The 19,611-nt window shown below is 42.3% G+C and overlaps 1 protein-coding gene and 1 pseudogene across 2 annotated transcripts in view; both read left to right on the top strand.

Annotated features, from left to right (window-relative positions):
- Window positions 1–19,611, top strand: part of EFL1 (elongation factor like GTPase 1) — a 118,342-nt gene that overhangs the window by 57,295 nt on the left and 41,436 nt on the right. The gene's annotated exons all lie outside the window — the stretch shown is intronic.
- LOC129510664 (U4 spliceosomal RNA) lies at window positions 5,507–5,574 on the top strand (annotated as a pseudogene).

Here is a 19,611-nt window from a genome sequence, read left to right as displayed (position 1 = left end):
ACACAGAGCACAGAACAGGTTCTTCCATGAGAGGCCAGGCCATGTGTTGACCACGAGCTGTGTGCAATGGTAGATTCAGAGTTAAGGTTTGAATTCTTTTTCTTTTTTTCTTTCTTTTTTTTGCAAGAAGTTATTAACTATAAAAATGAGTATATATTCTTCTATAATAATGTTCTGAAAAAATCTTGATTCAGTATAATTTGTTTCCTTAAAATAAAAGGAAATATATTAATTTTTTTAAGCTGTCATTTGCAAAGGAAATCCTTAGACCTCTGTGTAATTGTATTAAGAACAAGAGGAGCTAAAAGCACCTGGGTTCTGCCCCAGCATAAAATAGATTGTGGCCTTTTTCCAGTTTTGTAGATGGAGGACGGGAGTCACTTTACCTTTTGCCAAAAGAGGAAGTTCCTGTCTCTTTTGTAGGTGGACACTTAGCTTCTGCGCTTCACAGAAGCTGGTTTGGGGGAGGAATCCCTTAAGGAGAAGACCTTTGTTTAGGATAGTGGACACATTTTCTTTTCATTATAAATACTCTGGAATTTCATAGCTGAGAGCAGAATCTCTTCTCAGTCTGGACATTTCTCATTAAAGGGTATCAGGATAGTAACATCTTTTTTTTTTTTTTTTTTTTTAATGTGATGAGATCTTCCAGGGCCCCAGAGCCAAGGTGATGTCATCACTGGAGGTTCTTTGTTTCCCTCCCGCAGTACCCTGAAACCAGTTCCTTCTCCCCGCTAGGTGTAAGCCAGGTGCTGTGGGAGGCTGAGAAGCAAGGCTGCATGATGTTAGAGGTGCAGAGATGTTCTGAGTCCCTGCTCTTTTTCTTGGCCATGCTTCGGTCAACAGGAGAACATTGCCCTCCTCTTCCTAAGGCCACTGCTGCCCTGGAGCCCTTTGAAACCCCTTTGCTATGTCCTGAGCTGAGGGTGGTCCCATGGGAAGGCAGCACCCCACTGCCTCTCACTCTGGAGAGCTTGTCCATCCCCGTTATTCTCAGAGGCGTGATGCTGAGGGACCTCAGCCCCAAGGGAGGTCCAGAATGCTTTCTCAGACTTAAGCCAAGTGGGAAGCATTGTTATTTTCTCCGACCCATATTTACACAAGATCCTTGATTTCTGGGCAGAGGCTGAGTGGGCTATACCTGCTCTCTGAAGCCATCCGGCGCCCATCCTTGCATGTGTAAAGGCAGAGGGTGGTTCCACCCCTAGCAGGGGCCGCAGCTACACACAGCTGTGCACAAGGGGGCAGCCTTTTCCACGGATTTCCATCCTGCCTGGGGACGGAGGAACAAAGGCTGGTGTCTGTGAGCCCAGTGCCCCGAGCCTGTGCCCTGCCAGCGCCGCCTGTGAAACTTGTAACCCTTCACCATGTTTATAGAGAGTCCTAAGCAGTTGGGTGAAGGGTTTGAAGTGCAGCATGGGTTTTGTGCTGTGCTGGACCGCAGCATGTCAACATGACCCACCTCCCTCTGCATGGGACTGTGCGGGGAACGCGGCTGCCGGCCCAGCGTCCTGCACGTGGCAGCCAGGCAACTTTCATTCCTGGAGGTTGAGAGATGTGGGAGTCATTAAAATAGAGATGTTGATCATGGTTTCAGCTTGCTGCTGGAACCCAAAGAACAATTTCTTAGCCCTTGCCTACTTGCTGTCTTTCTCCTGCCCCTCCCACCTCTCTTCCAGATACTGAGGGCATTGTTTCTGTTGTTTGCTTTGGTTTCCGCTTCATCTTAGAAATTGAGTTATGACTCCTTAGGTGGTTTCTAGTTGGAAGAAGCATTATTATGAAAATACATACTGGTTAGTCGGCAATGAAGCAGAAGAGAAAACATCACTAACATCCTGATCTCCCGTGCAATTAGAAGCACTTCGTCGCTGGTTTTGTTTTATGTCTCCCAGATGACTGTTGTTAATTTGCAGCAGTTCAACTCGTAACTGCATTGATGGTCATATTTCAAAGGATTTGGATCTGTTGGTTCAAGTGCACATTCGAAGCAAGAGTTGCTATTCCTTCTCTGTTGGAGCTAAATGGATCTTACTATTTGACTCTGTAAAAGCTGCAAGAAATCAGATATGCTTTAAAAACCAAAGGCAAAGCCCCTCTCCCCTGGGGGTGGGAGTGAGATAGGGGATGTTTTCTTTCAGGTTTCTAGAGAAGCAGCAATTAGTAGATTTATTGCAGAATAGTTGTTTCTCTTCAAAGCCACAAGCCTTCAGTTTTTCCAAAATGACCATTGTCATTCCATTTTCTAAGCAGTTTATATTTGTATGTATTTTGCTAACTGATACACATAGAGATGCCTTATTTCTTTCTTTTTTTTTAAGATTTTATTTATTCATGAGAGGCATACAGAGAGGCAGAGATATAGGCACAGGGAGAAGCAGGCTCCCTGCTGCAAGGAGCTCGATTTGGGACTTGATCTCAGGACCTGGAAATCATACCCTGAGCCAAAGGCAAACACTCAACCACAGAGCCACCCAGGTGCCTGAGATGCCTAATTTCTAAATGTGCTTGAACGATGTATCAAAGACTTAGACTTACCCAGCATTAACTAAGCACCTAGTGTATGCCAGGTGTTCAGTGAGTCCCTTTCGTTTATGTTTGTTTATGGAAGCCTCACAGGAAACTTGATGAGAAAACAGAGACTGGGAAGTTTGACTTACAACAAATGATACTGTCTCGTTCACCGCTTTTTAGCTGGATTTTGTTTCCTGCTCAGTTGTGTAGCCCAGATTATTTTAAATCCTTCTGCCAGGTTCTCCTCACACTCTCTGATTGTTGCAATGCAGAAATGCTGTGAACTGTGACATTTTGTTGTGGGGTCCTTGAATTTCATCCTTCTGTAGCCCAGTCTTTTCCTCCTATAAAAGGGGAATTTAAGACTCAGAGTCTTTTCTGAGCTTGGTTGATGAGACTTGAAACTAGGATCCAGTCTTTGCTTTTATAAGTGAGAAAACTGTAGAGAAGGACAAGAGGAGAGATAGCTGGGCTTCTCTCAAAAGAGAGAGGAGAGAAGCTGATCAATGAGAATTTGTCATTTAGAAAGAGGAACTATATACAGAGGTGAGGTAGTGAGACTACTGTCCCCAAGCAACAATCTTTTCCAATGGCCCCTTTATACTTCCTCTCTGCTGATAACCACACACCAGCTGTCTAGACTTGCTTTGTATGCATGCTTCAGAGACCCTTCGCCATCTGCTTCTCACCACTTCTGAATATATCAGGATTTTTAAGAATTTATTTTTATTGAGACATAATTGACATAAGTGTCTAAATTTAAGGTGTTCAGTGTGTTGATTTGAATCATTTATATATTGCAGTATGACTCTCACTGTCACATTAGCCTATATCTATCCTATCACTTAATTATCATTTCTTTTTGGTGGTGAGGACACAGAACATGTAGTCTCTTAGTTTTGAAGTTTATGATATGGTTTTATTGTCTGTAATCACCAAGCTTGCATTAGATCTCCAGGACTTACTTAACTGCTAGTTTCAAATCTGTGCCTATAAACAACTTTGCCCCTAGAGCCCCCAGCCCTCAGCATCTGGTAACCACTATTTTATTCTCTATGAGTTTGGCTTTTTCAGATTCCATATATGAATGAGTTCATGCAAGTATTTGTCTTTCCCTGCCTGACTTACCTCACTTAGCATAAGGCCCTCAAGAACTATCCATGTTATGGCAAATGGCAAGATTTCCTTCATTTCTAACAGCTGAACAATGTCCCATTATTATCCTGTTATAATATTACACACACTCCATGCACCGTTCTCTGTCCACCTGTTGGTGGGCACTTAGCTTGTGTCCATATCTTAGCGAATGTGAATAATGCTGCAGTGAACCGGGGGTGTGGATATCTCTTTGATGTCCTGTTTTTATTTCTTTGACCTGTGTATCCAGAGGTGGGAGCAGTGAGTTACAGGGTAGCTCCATTTGTGTTTTTTGAGGAATCTCCATATTGTTCCACAGCGGCTGCATCAGTTTCCATTCCCACCAGCAGCACACCCTCAGAGTTTTCCTCCCTGTGTGTTTCAGCATGTGCTATCTCCTCCAGGATTCCTTTTCCTTGTGAACTCAGACACAAAACCCAGCTCAGTTGCCACCTCTCTGAAGCATTCTCCAACTGCTCCAGTAGATATATCTGGCTCCTTCCTTTGAGTCCTTATACCTCTTTTAGTACATCTCTCTTAGCACCTTTATTCCTTGGGCCTGTTACCAAGTGGGGGCGTGTTCTCATGGCACAGTGTGGCTATGTGTAAGTGGACATGCAGGTGTATACTGCCCCTCCAGTTGCTCCTTCTGAGCATAGGGATGGAGTGGATTTTGAGCCAGAGAAAGAAGAGAGTCTGTGGAAATCCCAGGAGATATTGTTACAGTAATTTGTTGGTTTACCAGGATTCCCTTCTGGAGTATGTATGGGAGAACTGAGGTCCCAGAAGATCAGACAGGGAGAGTAGAGACCCAGCTTACTGGGCGCTTAAGTTTCCAGCCTGCGGCACCAGTCACATGTCTGGTCTGCTGCTTTGCTGCTGCTTTGCTGCTTCTGATCCTCAGTGTGTTTACCAGAAATTAGTTTGTCTAAGAGCCAATGTCAGTTGAGAGGTGCAGAATGTGACGTAACCTAAGCTGGGTGTATGCACTCTGGTGGCGGGGTGTCCTTCATACAGAGATGTGTCAATCTGCCCAGATGGGACGTATCTGCGGCTCTTCACAGCCTGAACTCCTACAGCAGTGAGAGATCACAAGTAATACAGCACTGGTCTTACTTAGATCTTTCAAAATAACTTCGCTCTTTGAATAACTGAGTGTTTCATGGATTTGTTTGGCCCATGAAAGTCTAATGTATTCATAGTTATTTAGATACTAAATTTGGAAAACAGTTCCCTTTATGAGATTAGACAAGCTTATAACTGAAACCAGGTGTGTTAACCTGGTGCTAAAATCTAAAATTGTCTTTAAAAACAAAAGCCCAGTATTTCCAAAATTCACATTATGACCAAATTTAAATTTAGTTTAAATGTAAGAAGTCTGTAGCTTTGTTCTTTGCAGACACTGTAGGATATTTTTGTGTGTGTGAATCCTTTTTTGTTTTCCATTTTTCTTCAGTGTATGCCTGACTGACTTCCAGATTCTGAAAGCAGGACTGTGTTGGGGCGTGAGGTGAACAGGAAGAGTGAATACTGGAGCCTATCACTCTATCTCCCTTCCTTGGTCAAGCAAGCTGTTTGTTTTTATTCTGATGGGGACCTCCCAGCCGGGCTTGTGCGGGACACTCTGGTTTATGCCTGTTGTCTTGGAGAAGTCCTTGTGCCCCCTCTCACTCTTGAAAATCCTAGTTTGGATGCTGAATTCTGTGATCCACCCTAATTATGACCAAAGTATTTATCCTTGGTTATTTTATTTTATGTTTTGATCTTAATGTTTCTTTCTTTTTTTTTTTTTTTGCATTTTTTATGATACTTTTGTGTATTGTTGGATTACTTAACATTTTGGAAGGCACATGCTAGCTTTGTGCAGTGGCAGTATCGTAGCCAATGAGGTTTATCCGAGGTGCGATTATTGCTAATTGGAAGGCATGTGCTATTTTTAATTCCATAAATCATTGCCTTTTATGTCTTTCAAATCATTCTTTAAACATAAGAGTCAACAATGAAATGCTACCATCCCACCTATCCCGCCAGTTTAAGACAGAGACTATAAATTCTTTCAGGATGCTACCTGGCTTATCTTTGTTTCTGACAGCATCTGGTAGTATGCTTTGAACTAGGTAAGAGCTAAAGAAACGTTTCTGGAATGAATCTTGGGGGAAACAGTTTGGCCATGTGGAAGGAAGGGTGAACTTCTGATCTGAAGTTAGTGTAAGGTCCTCCCGCAGATGAAGGAGTGGGAGCCCCATAGCTGTGCTTCCTCATTGCAAACTGACCAACCCCCTTGTAGAAGAGATGCCATTCATCTCGCTCTGTTATTGAGGGACTCCCAAAGAAGTCCTCAGTAAACTCTTTTTCAGTTAGAATTCTTCTTCAGAGATTACACTGCTACTGAGTGTAAAGACAAAGGACTTTTCCAGCTTGGTTTGGCCACTGTGGATGCCAGCAGTGTTGGCAGCAACCTTGCTTCAAGGCCAAGGGAGAGTAGGAGCCCTGAGTTAGGTGGGAGAGACCAAGTGGGATGGTAACTGGAGAGCCCTGAAAGGAGGTCGTGGAAGAGGCCAGGGATTTTTGTGGGCACATTCAGCTGGCTGGGCCCCGGGTTTTTCTAAAGAATGGGTTTGGCTTCTTAGTCTAAAAGCTAGGTGTATTTAGTAACACTTGATCAGTTACAAGCCAGAGGAGGGAAGAACACCCTTTTAAAGAATTTAATTAGTAAGATATGACTTTGTACTTTGATAGGCATTTATACCATCAAAAAAAATAGTCCTTTTAAAAAAAATAGTCCTTTTAAAGGCTTTGCCAAATTTTACTTTAACCAAGTGCCTCCACATTTAAGCAGAATGTGGACAAACATAACTGTTTTTACATTGTCATGATGCTGTAGACTTTCATGAATAAAAGCCTTTGCAATGAGGAATCACAGTAATCTTGGACTTTGTGTTCAATTTACGGGTTGCTTATCTGCAAAGATAGAAATGGATATAATTGAGTGTAGAAGGAAGGCTGTGGATAAATTGATTACAAATATTCTCTTGAAAAAAAATTAAAAAAAATATTCTCTTGAGTCCTAAGTCATTAGGTAATGTTTAAGACATGATGATTAATGCTCAGTAAATGTACATATAGTGGAATCTGTATTTTGTTTCCTCCAGCAAGTGTGTATATTTGATCAACTTTATTTCCATTTTCAAGATCCATTTGTCACAAACCACAGCATAATCCAAGGGTGTTTTCATTTTTATTAAAACATATGAGTGTGTGTGTGTGTGTGTGTGTGTGTGTATGAAATTTGAATTGTTTTCTGTTTTGAATATATACCCATTCTTTGTTGGCAAATTTAACTGATATGTTTTTATTTTGATTTCACTCATTTTGGATTTCAAAGGTAGCACATGCCAATAGTAACTATCAACAATACAGAAATGTCAGAGGTAATAGTATCATGTCTACAACCACTTTTCTGATGTTACCATTAGTAACAAATCGGGATGTATTCTTCCATAGTTCCTCCTTATACAAGGCAGGGACACACACAAATTTTTGCCCCTTTTCTTTGTTTTATAAAATTGGCCTTGAATATGTGATTACTTCGTGCAGTTCCACAGGTAGGTCTTGCCTCACTCCCAGGGTCAGGAGGGATTGTGTACTACAGGTATATAATTTATCACACTCCCTTCTGACACAGTTTCCAAGTCATTACTGTTGTTAATTTCTTTCTTGATTCACATGAGGACTTTCCACCCTATAGAGTTGTGAAAACCAAAGAAAGAAATGTTTATTAAAGCCCCTCATTAGACATAGAGCAGCAGGATCTGACCACGATGATTGCTAATAATTTTTTGAGAATAATTCTAGTTTCTTTGATTCCTAAAGGACAGACTGGTACATCTCCTTCTATTTTAATTATTTTAGTGGGTTTTGGACATTTCCACACCTGGTCTTATTGCATTTTTTACTTTCAGATACTGCGTGCCTAGCCTTCTTTTCCTCAGCAGATACTAAAAAATCCCATTAGTTTGTACCTACAGCAACTCTTTCCTGCATATATTCGCTGGCACTCCACTGTGTATTCTTGGGTGGATGTGTGTATAAATTTCCTTCAGCTAACACGTGTATGTTAGAGTCTGAGATTTCTTATGACTGGTAGTCTGCATCCATTTTCCTTGCGATGATTTTATTACCAACCAATTAGTTATAGCCAGGAATTGTCACTTTGCCACAAATGCAGAGCTCTTCTTTGTCAGACCACATGCAGCTCCTGAAAAGTTACTTTCAAATTTGATCACATAATTTGCAGAAGTACCCCCAGAAAGTGAATGTGATGGGTTTGAGTGAAAACCCAGGGCACTTGACGAAAACCTGTTTGTTTCTAATCACGTAGGGACGGGGTGTAATTCGACTGGTGTTGATGGCCTGGAAGGACCCTGGTGAGGTGCAGAATGGGATCTGGGTTAAAGTCTCACTGTTCTCTGCCCTCAGCCAAGGTTTAGGGGAGTCGTTGAAATGAATGCGTTTGGGATTTCATGTCCAAATCCATTTTTAATACTACCACCTTATGTTTTTACAGCACTGTATGCTTTTCAGACTCCTTTTATCTATAGTATTTGATCCATCCAGTCTGCTCTTAGCTTCTATATTTCAAAGGCCAGTAATGGTTAGGTTGGAAGTAATACCTATTAGAATAGTGACTTTGAAAACTTGGAAATCATTTCCAGGTGTTTTAGATAGGCTGCATTTGAATGATGAAACTTTAAACTTGCTTTTCCATAAAAGAATACTTCACTGCTTTAGGTAATCTGAGAAATTAGCAACCTCAGAGATTTCCATTCTGTTGTTGTTTTTCTTTACAAAGAGTGTCTATAATTGACCGAGATATGGATAGTGAGTAACATGTGCAGGGTAAGCTCTGGATATAGCCAGGAGAGAATATGGAGCGAAGAAAGCTGTCAGTTTTCCTTAAATATCTAAGGTGGTAGAAATGAATTTTAAATAATTTTCATTGTGGAAAAATCCTTTTTTTTTTTTTTTTTTTGATCATAGCAGGGATGCAAACTAGGATGGAAAAAATCCAAGGAGAATCAGAAAGTAAAATCATAGCTGTGCAGCTTATATTTTGGGGGGACTTTAGTGAGATTATACTTGTGACCTAATGTCCCTTTTAAAATGTTCCACGGACACTGGGGCCCCTGGGTGGCTCAGCTGGTTAAGCATCTAACCGCTAATCTCAGCTCAGGTCTTGATCTCAGGATTGTGAGTTCAAGACACATGTTGGGCTCCCAGCATGGAGCCTACTTAAAAAAAAAAAAATGTTCCACAGGCGTTAAAAAGGAAGTATGCCCATGCATGCACACACATCCCTATTAAACCAGTATTATTGCTTATATTACTCAAGGCATGAGAAGAATAAAGTAAACCCCCCTGCTCTGATTTCAGTTGCCAACCCCTTTGGTGCCATATAGATGATTGTGTCACCAAGATGGCAAATTTACAGTAAATGTCAGACTTTCCCTCCTCTTTTCGTGAAGACTAAAGATTCAAAGAGAAACCTGAGTACTCTGGCACAGCTTCTGACCACTCACAAAACAGATGCTTCTCTCTCCCAGAGTAAACATGGGAAGAATCAGTGGATATAGAGAAAGATAGAGCGTTTCTAAGGAAAAAGACCAGTTTGACCCACAAAAGCAGTAGGACCATCTGAGACTGACTTCTTACAAGAAACCAGAGGAAATAGAGAAAAATGATTTATTATCCAGGGTAAGATTAGGAGGATAGAGGACTGATGAAAGCCAGAGCAGACACTCAAGAAAAACAAATGAACTGAGAACAGAAAAATTACTGGAGATTACAAACATGGCCGTAGGATTTTTAAAACAAAGCCGTGGAGAAGCAGATTCTGGGCAGAGGAGACCTGAGTCAGTGACTGAGAAGAAGGCTCTGCAGAAACTCTAGCAGAACTCAAACTCTGAGCGCAAAGCTGGGACACGGGAAACAGGCACAGTGAGTTCAGTATAAGTAGATGTGTGTACTGACATGCCTGCATGTGTGTGTGTCTGCACACCAGAAAGAAGTCATGGGGGGAGTGTCCAGGGACCTGCGTCCTCGTGTTGAAAGCACACCCAAGGAACAGACACCGTTGAGGGCTAGGGACAGGAGCACGAGAGAGAAGACCCCCAGAAATCTTCTAAACAGATATCTCAAGAATTTCAATAATTAAAAAAATCCAGAACATCCACATCATTTAAAGCAGGGGTACCCACGAGAAAAAGAAAATTAGGTCAGCATCAGGCTTTTCTTTTCCTATCTCCAGAATTCCAAAAGGGGAAAGCTCTTCCTCATGAATTCTGTGTCCTCTGGGTCCATCTTTTTACCTTATTAGAACGTAAGCTTAATTTAGTAGGTGTATATAAAACATTGTTCCCTGTATGTAAATTAAATTTAAAAACTGGATTCTAGATTACAGGCCAAATCTTGATAAAGTTCCCAAAATATAAGCTGCAAGGCAGTTTTATATTATAAAATAAACTAAAAGTCAAAATTAATAATAAAATGTATTAAAAATACTTCTCACCAGTTATTAAAATATAATCTCTTAAGTCACTTGTAGAACAAAGTAGAAATTAAATATGTGTCTATAGGATATAGTATCTCTTGATTTAAAACACTTGAATTTCATTTTAACCAAACAGCTTAGTGGAAATTATGTCCATTTTATAGTATTTTTTTTCCTACCATTAGAAATAAAAAGTGAAACTTGAGCTTTAAATATGCATCATGGTGTTCGCTCCTTTACTCCCTGGCAAGTGTGTCCCCAGTACAAAACCACTGTGATGGCAGTGGTGTTTGTCACCCCCTGCTAACTTCCTCTGCAAAGCAGTATATAATACCATTTGTGAAATCACACTTAAAAATAGATCAGAAATAGCTTACACAGGAAAGTTAAACAAAATATCTTAGGGTTAGGATGATTAGGGGACTCAGGGTTCAAGGGAATGGTAAACAACGTCCCTCTAGAAAGTAGCTGAAGTCACTCCAGATGGAGGTCCCAGTGCGGAGGTGCTCAGAGGAGTCTCTGGGCAAGCCCCTGAATTACCAGAATGAGTGGCACAGCACTGTGGGGTGTCCGTTGTAGGGAGCCCTGCAAGTAAGAGCCTCATGAGCCTCCCTCATAAGAGAGGATGCATGCATGGTGAAGGTCGTTTCTGCAGAACAGGAGCAAAACCGAGTCCTATAAATACAGCTTCCAGAAAGTTGAAATAGAAAGCTCAGGTCTGGAAAATCGGCCCTGCAAAATGTGGAAAAGGAAACTGAGGAGCTCACGAGAGCCAGTTGTTAAATGAATTTTGCTAACCAGTTGTTAAACTCGGCCATTATTACGAATTAAATTGTAAGGGAAGTGGGTGGGGGGTGGGCATTAGGGATGAATCACTGGATTCTACTCCAGAAACCAGAATTCTACTGTATGTTAACTAACAAAGTTTAGATAAAAATAAATAAGCTGTATAATGTATAATCAAGCTAAGTTATCAAAATTAAAGGTAGCAAATACTCAAAAAGGATCCAAAAATAAGTGCATGGTGCTTCTTGCAAAAGCAAAATGCTGTTTGGAACTGGTTCAGTTCAGCCTGATGGAGTGTCCTCTGCTAAAGCAGAATTTCCTTTGGCTTTTTATGTAAAGAGAATGTACTTTCCTGCTGGGCTTTGCCAGAGAGCCAGACAACACAGGATAGTCCTTGAGAATATTTTTGTGTTCTCTTAATGGCCTTTCCCCCTATTGCCTGGTGCCCTACATTTTATGGGTATTATTTGAAGGTGGAAAGGGCACTGCCCACACAGATTCTGAAGTGGACAAAAGTGAGATTCTACTTACTTAAACCCTAGAGATGTGGTTCCAAAACTCTGACCGTAAACACTAGCTTCTGCTTTTATTATTTCATAAGAAACACAAAAATCAGCAAATGATTACAAATGATTTCTCTGATTACAAATCAGAGAAAGAACAACCATCAGCAAAGAAACAACCAGGAAGATTGGACGATACTAATACCCTCGAATTGATAAATAGCAGATGTGTTTGAAGAGATCAGCGTAACAGATCAATTTCTCCTTGAGTGGAGGGCGAAACAACCATACATTAGGAATGTGTGGGAATAGAGTGATACACATGGAGATTTTTAAATTGTAGGAGAATACTGTCCACTCTTCTAAGCTCAGAACATTAGGTTAGAGAGTTCTGCATATATATCAGACCAGTGGAACTGAGTTTTCATTCAGATGTGCGTTTATTTTGTTGTCAATGAAGTGGGGCAGTACATGTAAGTTGGCCTCTTGTGTTACTTCTGTTGAATCATTTCTTTGGCTCCACCTTTATTTATTTTTAAAAAAATATTTTATTTATTTATTCATGAGAGACACAGAGAGAGGCAGAGACATTGGCAGAGGGAGAAGCAGGTTCCACGCAGGGAATCTGACTAGGGACTTGATCCCAGGACTCCAGGATTACACCCTGAGCTGAAGGCAGGCGCTAAACTGTTGAGCCACCCAGGTGTCCCTGGCTCCATCTTTAGATTTGGCTATATGATTGCATTTTCTCATTTATTCATAAAAAGCTTTTTATATGTGGAGGCTATTTGTCTTTTTTCTGATGTACACTTTATATAACTTTTTGGAATTTTTGGTTTACCTTTTAACTTTTATTTTTGCTGTAGAGAAGGTTTTAAAATTTATAGGCAAAGATGTGCTTTTTCCTTTTATTTTTCCCCCCTAATTTCTCTTAGATATTTGTTCTTTAACTTTCTTTACTTCATTTTTGTCTGTTTTCACGTAAGAAGACACATTATGATGAATCAAGCAAAAAGGTGACAAGTAGAGAAAAGTTCTGGCCTTCTCCTTTCTCTGACGAAGCCCCTTGGCTGGTACTCGGTGTGGGGCTTACAAAAACAAGAATGAGTCCCTGTCTCACTTTTCACCCCCCTGCATCTTTACCTTGGCCTCCTGGGTGAGGTGCAGGTGTATTTTAGCTTTGATTCTTTATTTTTGAAAGTAGGTGGTCCCAACCATGTCGAGGGAGGGTGGTCAAAGATATGCACTCAGCGCTCCTGAGAGTCCCAGGTCTCCTGGGCAGGATGCATGTGTGTTGTGAATGTGTGTCACATGCCGGCAGGGGGCACGGCAGGTTGTCCGCCCCACGTCATAACATGGCCTTAGCTTCTGACAGGGGTTGGGCCTGCCGGGAGGGTCTTCCTCTGCCCTGATTGAATGCTAAGTATGCCTTCGGAGCAATGGGAGGACAGTTCCTTCTCAAGGAGAGGCTCACTGTGATAATTAATCCCCTCCTCCTCTGGGAAATGAACTGAGGGATTCCCAACCCAACCGGATTGCAATGTGTTGTCTTTCTTGTTGTTAGGCAACTTTTTTGAAACTAAATTAATGCTCCCCCATCACTTTGTGAAGTTGGCGTGTGTGTGTGTGTGTCACCAGCCGTGGTTGGAGCCTTCCTCAAGTTCAATCTCCCATGGGTACCAGGAGTGACACTGGCTGCTCAGAATCCTGCATGTGGGGCAGCCTGGGTGGCTCAGCGGTTTAGCGCCGCCTTCAGCCCAGGGCATGATCCTGGAGACCACGTCGGGCTCCCTGCATGGAGCCTGCCTCTCCCTCTGCCTGTATCTCTGCCTCTCTTTCTCTGCGTCTCTCATGAATAAATAAAATTAAAAAAAAAAAAAAAAAAGAATCCTGCATGTGTGTCTCAACTGCAGACCTTCTCCACATGGCAATCTAGCACCCGGCTTTCCCGGGGTAGACGTTTGTAACAATGACTTTCCTGACAATATCAGAGGCCAAATCTCTGGATTAAAAAGCATTATTAACCGCTGATTATAATGACAGCCAGAAGACTGAGTCACTGTTCTTGGCCTCTGTTCTGGCCTGCTTCATGTGTCTCCTCACCTCTGCGGTCCAAGAGCACCACAGCACCACGGAAAGTAAACTAGGACCTTGGGGAGGAGGGCACAGCTGGCTCTAGCCACCTGGAAAGGTGAGCTTTTCGTTAATAATATGTACCGATAGAGTATAATGCTCTTGGACTCAGAAGATCACCTGACATTTTTCTTCTGGGCAGACTTCCCGGTGCTTTGTACTTTTTAGGGAATCCTGTGCTTGGTTTTGTTTTAACGTTGGCTTCAGTAACTCCCTAAGAAATTTAAGCAGCTGCCAACTGACCCTGTTCGCAAACAGAGAACACAAGGGCCTATTGTAAACCCAGTGATCGTATTCAAAATGGCTAGAAATTCAGCGCCTCAGAGCCACAGAATAAGTTTTCCTGGCCCATCCTTAGAACCTTTGTTATGATTGCATTTCTTCCAGCTCCTTCTATCAGATTTGGGGAGGGTGGGTGCAGTGCCTCTTCAGACGTGTTCTCCTCAGCTGGCCCCAGCTGCCGAGAGAGCAGTGCGGTGTGCTAGGGAGAGTTGACGGTGCAAGGTGCCCTCGGCGGTGGAGCCATCACCCCTGCAGCATGCTGAGATTCACTTTTGGAAGGAGCCAGTGGGAGCTGTGTGCAGAGAAATAGACCCTGATGCCAAATCTGTCTTTAACCCCTGTGCCTGCAGAAATGGGCACACACCCAGGCATAGGCAACGCTTGGTGTCACTAAGTTTATATTAGGGACAAAATCATTATATAATGTAATTATTAACCTTGCTTTTTCCCCTCATTTGAGAAATTGATACTTTTCACTCCTCAGTATTCAGTTAAGTACTTCTCCAGGAAAATTCTTGGGACAGGGCCTGCTGATACTGCTGCTCCCTCTACAGTCCAGGCCTTCCGTGGGCTGTGCCAGGCTAGCTCTCTCACCACGTGAGCCTTCTACCTGCTGACCTTGTCATTGCCTTGTGGCCTGTGCCCAGGGGGCTGGATCCCCAACGTAGAGGTGGGTGCCCAGCTCCTGTCCACATGCTTACCTGCTGTGCTTTCGTGAAACCCAACTTAGCACCATGTCCAGGCTCCTTGTCCTTCATGCCCCTAAAGTATGCCTTACAAGTGGCTTGACATCCTCTTTTGCCATCCCTGGGTGGACTCCAGCTTTCCTTACAGAATAATCCTTCCAATGCAGGTGACCCTTGTGGGAAACTGCTGCTTGTGAACTGCACTGTACAGTTTTTTTTTTTTTTTTAAGAAAAGGGAGGGGTTTTATTCTCAAGCGTCTAAGGATTTACAAATGAGGGCATTTCGTTTTAAAAAGGGCTGGGGGCTGGGGGGGAATACTGGCGACCAGAAAAGGGGTTGTGGGCCGGTGGCCTGTGCCAGGCCACCCCAGGCCCCTGCCTGCCCGCTCCACCCTCTGCCTGGTCGAGAAGGATGGCTGGTGACTGGTGACGGAGGGAGAGGACAGGAAAGAGGCAGAGAGGAAGAAGAGGTCCCCCCCCCAGGACCCCCACTGGATGGGAACCTGAGTCTGAGCCAGCAGCTGCCTGACCATCTACTCCCAGCAGACCTGTGCTTAGCACAAGCTGAACTGCCTAGAAATGGGCCCAAAAATGGAGGGAATATGACATTTCCAGGGAGTTTTATGAGAACAGAAGTATTGGGGAAGATGTACTAGCTCTCGAGTGTGTAAAGGCTTGTGTTATTCCAGAAGGTAAAAGTAGAGGCAGTGGCATTACAAAGAAGGATTGTCATCTGGATACAACACGAGAAGCCAGGGAGAGCCTGACAGGGGAAGGTGATATAACATCCACGTGCGTGTAATGCAGTACATGTTCAGGATGAAGCCATGAACTCATATGAATGAGATCTTAGTGATCCTGGAAAGGAGCAGAGATGTTACAACTGTTTATTGTCCTTGGAAAAATGTAACTCCTCCTGTCTGGACTACATCAGGGGAACATGGCATAGAGGGAAAAACTCTTGGCTTGAGAGTCAGGAAAATTGGTCTGGTCTCTCTTCAGAACTACAGTCTGGGATAAGCCTTACCCCACTGTACTCCTCAGGTCCTCCTCTGTGAAATGGATGAGCTCTGAAGACTTGCTGGAATTTATGGTTTCTGTTTGTGTCTTGAAACCAAGGACATTGCTGCTTTACAAGCAAGCTGCGAAAGGTGTTTGCAAATCTTTAAAGAAGGCCCTTGATGTTATCTGCAACGGTGACGGTTTTGGAGGTGATTTTGTTTTCCAGAGAAGGCCTTTGCCAGCCTGATGTGGTATTGGATCTGAAAACCTGGCTGCTTCCACATCTCCCACTTCTGCCACCTGAGCTGAATATCATGAGCCCTTTCCGGAATGTAGAATAGTTACTCGAATAGTGAAGTGTGAAGGACCAGCTTCAGCATGGACTACATTATCTTCTGGGGTTTGGATGTGGGTTGTATCCAGCTAGTTGTAGAACGGGCCCTTGAGGATATGGTTGAGGTACCTCTTAGAAGGAAACTCCTCCTACAAAATAGGAAACTACACATGACAGAATAATCCAGTAGCTACACCTTAGCCTCTGGAGGGAGGAAGGGTGTGACACTGTCCCTTGACTTGCCTTTGGCCCAGGCCTGTTGCTCCCATGACCAAGACCTTTGGAAGGCAAGAGTAAGAGCTGCAAGAGTTGACCTCTGTGAGACTTTTGGTCATGAGCAGTGTCTTACACCATCTAACATGGTGGAATGGAAAAAGCATATGGAAAAAGCATTTCTACTTCAGAGATCCCTCTGCCAAGTCTTGGCACCTTCACAGTACCAGTGCCTGAGTATCTATAGTGAGTGTGAGCTCTTGAGCCCTGGAGGAACAGCCCCAGAGAAACTGGTGGCCAGGTCCGAAATAGGGCCCTGTTGGAACTGGCAGACAGAGAGCCAGTGGGATCTGGTTATGGCTAGTCTAACTCCACTAGGGGCAGGAAGCCCTGAGAATGGTTTTCATGAGTCTATCCTAGGAAGGCTGCTTTTTCGATGCTCCATCAGCATTTCTGCATTGTGCTATAGTGGAGTTCTTTGGTTTGTAACAGGTTTCACTAGGGGAGCAGGGCCTGTTAATAAATCAGAAGGACACTTGTGGTTGTTTGAGAAGATACACTAAGGACCCCAGTAGAGTAAAGTAGGTTCTCCTGATATCGCTCGTTATGGTCTCCTATTCAGGGTCAGTTAGAGGTGGTAGTCTTACCTCACAGTATTTCTGGAGTCTTTGTCCAGAGATACTGTGGACCACATTATGGAAATAATCAACTTGAAGTGACTTTCATATTATTTTGCTGACATACTTTTTGCAGCACTTTTCCTGTTTTTCTTAGAGCCAAAGAAATGCTTCCTATGATGTAACTGAGATCATTTTACTCTAATGGTGGCTAGATTTCAGCTCTGGTACTTAGTAAGAGTGGAAGGAGACACCCGGAAATTCTTTGGGTAATGTGTTGGATGCTTTTTACAAATAGATAAAGGTAGCAGTAGAAAATTATGTGACATTTGCTGGGAATTGTTTTGTTTTCCAGGAAAATGAAATAGATCTAAAACCAAACAATAAATTTCAAAATCATTTTGAGCATCTACCAATGGGAATTTAAAAAGACCAACCTCTGAACGAAGTGCAGTGTCAGGAGCCAGGAGGTAGACACACTTACAGCCAGGAAGAGATTGGCTGCTCTGACTGGATAAGGGAAGTGATTTGCTCGAGGACAGTGTTCAGAAGAATCCATGTAAGGACATGGCCCCTTAGTCCTTTCATTAGTCACTGGATGATGTGGCAGGAAAAGAGACAAGGCAACACACCATGTGTTCTTTCTCTGGCTGCCACTTCCTCTGTGAAGGCTCTGAAATGGCTTATCTTTATTAGCTGAGTTATGGCATCTGTAAAAGACTCAGAAGCACCTGAGGTTGCCTGTAATCTGTGTCAAATAACATTTTTAAGTAAATCTTTATTGATGCTTAATAGGCATAGAGAAAAGCATGCAAATCTTAAACCACAGCTTGATAGATTTTCATAAACTGCACATGTGCCAGTGTTACTAGCACCCAGATTTGGGAACAGAACACAACCAGCCTCCCTGAAGCCAAATGCCCTTCTGGTTACTGCCACCTGCCCCCCACCCCATGCCAAGGGTAGCCACCATCCTGGCTTCACACATCATAGATTCATTTTACCTGTTGTTAAGCTTTGGGAAAGCCTAATCAGAGAGAATGTCCTCATGTGTCGTCTGTTGGGCTTCGTTCACTCCATGTGCTGGTGGTGTGAGAGTCATCGTGTCCCTGTATGTGGCTGTGATTTGTCCATTCTTGTCACTGTTTATGTGACTGCCATAGTGTATCCACTCTTCTATTGGCAGATGTTGTTTATTTCCAGTGTTTGGCTGTTAGGAATATCGTTGCTTTGGATATTCCTGTGCATGTCTTTTCCTAAATATTTGAACACACTTCTATTGGAAAAGAAATTGCTATGTTGTCGGGTAGGCATATGTACAACTTAGTAAATGTACCAGTTTATGCTTCCACCAGTTTGCTGAAAATTCCATTGCTCCATACCTTTGCCAGTGTTTGTTTTGTTTGCCATTGAGTCATTCTGGTATGTGCAGGAGTAGAATCTCACATTGGTTTCCCTGATGACTAGTGAATTTAAATTCCTTTTCATTTATTTATTGACCATTGATTTTTTACCCACTTATGAATTGCCTGTTAAGTGTTTGCTTTCTTTAAGGTTCTCTGCCTTCTTTTGTATTGATCTGTACATATTCTTCATATATTTTACATTAAAGTCCCTGGTTGCATGTATTTATTGGAGATATTTTTTCCTACTCGGGGAGTTACCTTCTGCTCTCTAACAGTGTCTTTGGGTGGACCACAGTTTTTAATTTTTTTTTATTTTTAAAATTTATTTATCCATGAGAGACAGAGAGAGAGAGGCAGAGACACAGGCAGAGGGAGAAGCAGGCTCCATGCAGGGAGCCCGACATGGGACTCGATCCCCGTCTCCAGGATTAGGCCCTGGGCTGAAGGTGGCGCTAAACCGCTGAGCCACCCGGGCTGCCCAGGTTTTAATTTTAATGCAGTGTAATACTTACCAATTTTTTATGAGTAGTGCTTTTAGTGTCCTTTTCAGAAATCTGCTTGCTCCAAAGTCATAAGAAGTTCTGCATTTTTCTTCTGTAAACTGTTTTGTTCTGTTTATGAGATTTAGACTTTTGATCTGTCTGAAATTGGTCTTTGTAAAATGTATGAGGTGAGAGTCACATGGATTGTTTCTTCCAGTGCAGATACGCCAGTGACTAGAGTTGTTACCAGATCCTCACTGCACTGTGGTGTTCCCTCTGCTGTAAATCAGTTTATATGGTTTATGTTCATTTGACCCAGTTAATGACAGCTCTTTAAAAACAAACAAAAACCCTCCAGAGTTCTTACAGCTTGTGTCTAATAACTTTTCATGGTAGAGTTACAATGCTTTTTATTTTAAAATAATCATAATGTCAATCCTAATACTATTACAATTTTCATTTTTAGTTATAGTCCTATTCATATCATCTTTACAGCATATAATTTTATATTCTGCTTTATCTGTGTCTAGGTAGTCTTCAAAATTCGATTTGTAGTATGGTATTTTATTGACAGGTATATTGTGTTCAGCATATTGCTAGGCATTTAGGATGTTCTAACTTACAGTGATGAAAACTGCTACCTTGTGGAAATTTTATTGACCTGTCATTTTATGAGAGAGCAGCAAATGAGAATGGATGTATCTGTCGGGGGCCCCATCTTATTCAGTTCTTTTTAAGCTGATTCTCCCATTAATCTAGTCTCTAGCACAGATTCCTTGGTCCTTTATTAAGGGAGTTGATACCAATACTGACCAAATGCTTTCATTTATTATAAAATTAAAGCCCACTACTACTGTAATGTAAGCCTCACTAATATTTTAAGTGATATATTATTTTATTCATCTATAAAGTGATCAGTCCACAGTAACAACTGTGGACTTTCAATGCTTTGAAAGCTGCATGAAC

This window comes from Nyctereutes procyonoides, unplaced genomic scaffold, assembly GCF_905146905.1.
Source record: "Nyctereutes procyonoides isolate TBG_1078 unplaced genomic scaffold, NYPRO_anot_genome, whole genome shotgun sequence".
Lineage (NCBI taxonomy): Eukaryota > Metazoa > Chordata > Mammalia > Carnivora > Canidae > Nyctereutes > Nyctereutes procyonoides.
Note: the sequence above shows the minus strand (reverse complement) of the source record. Positions and strands in the feature narration are given on the sequence as shown.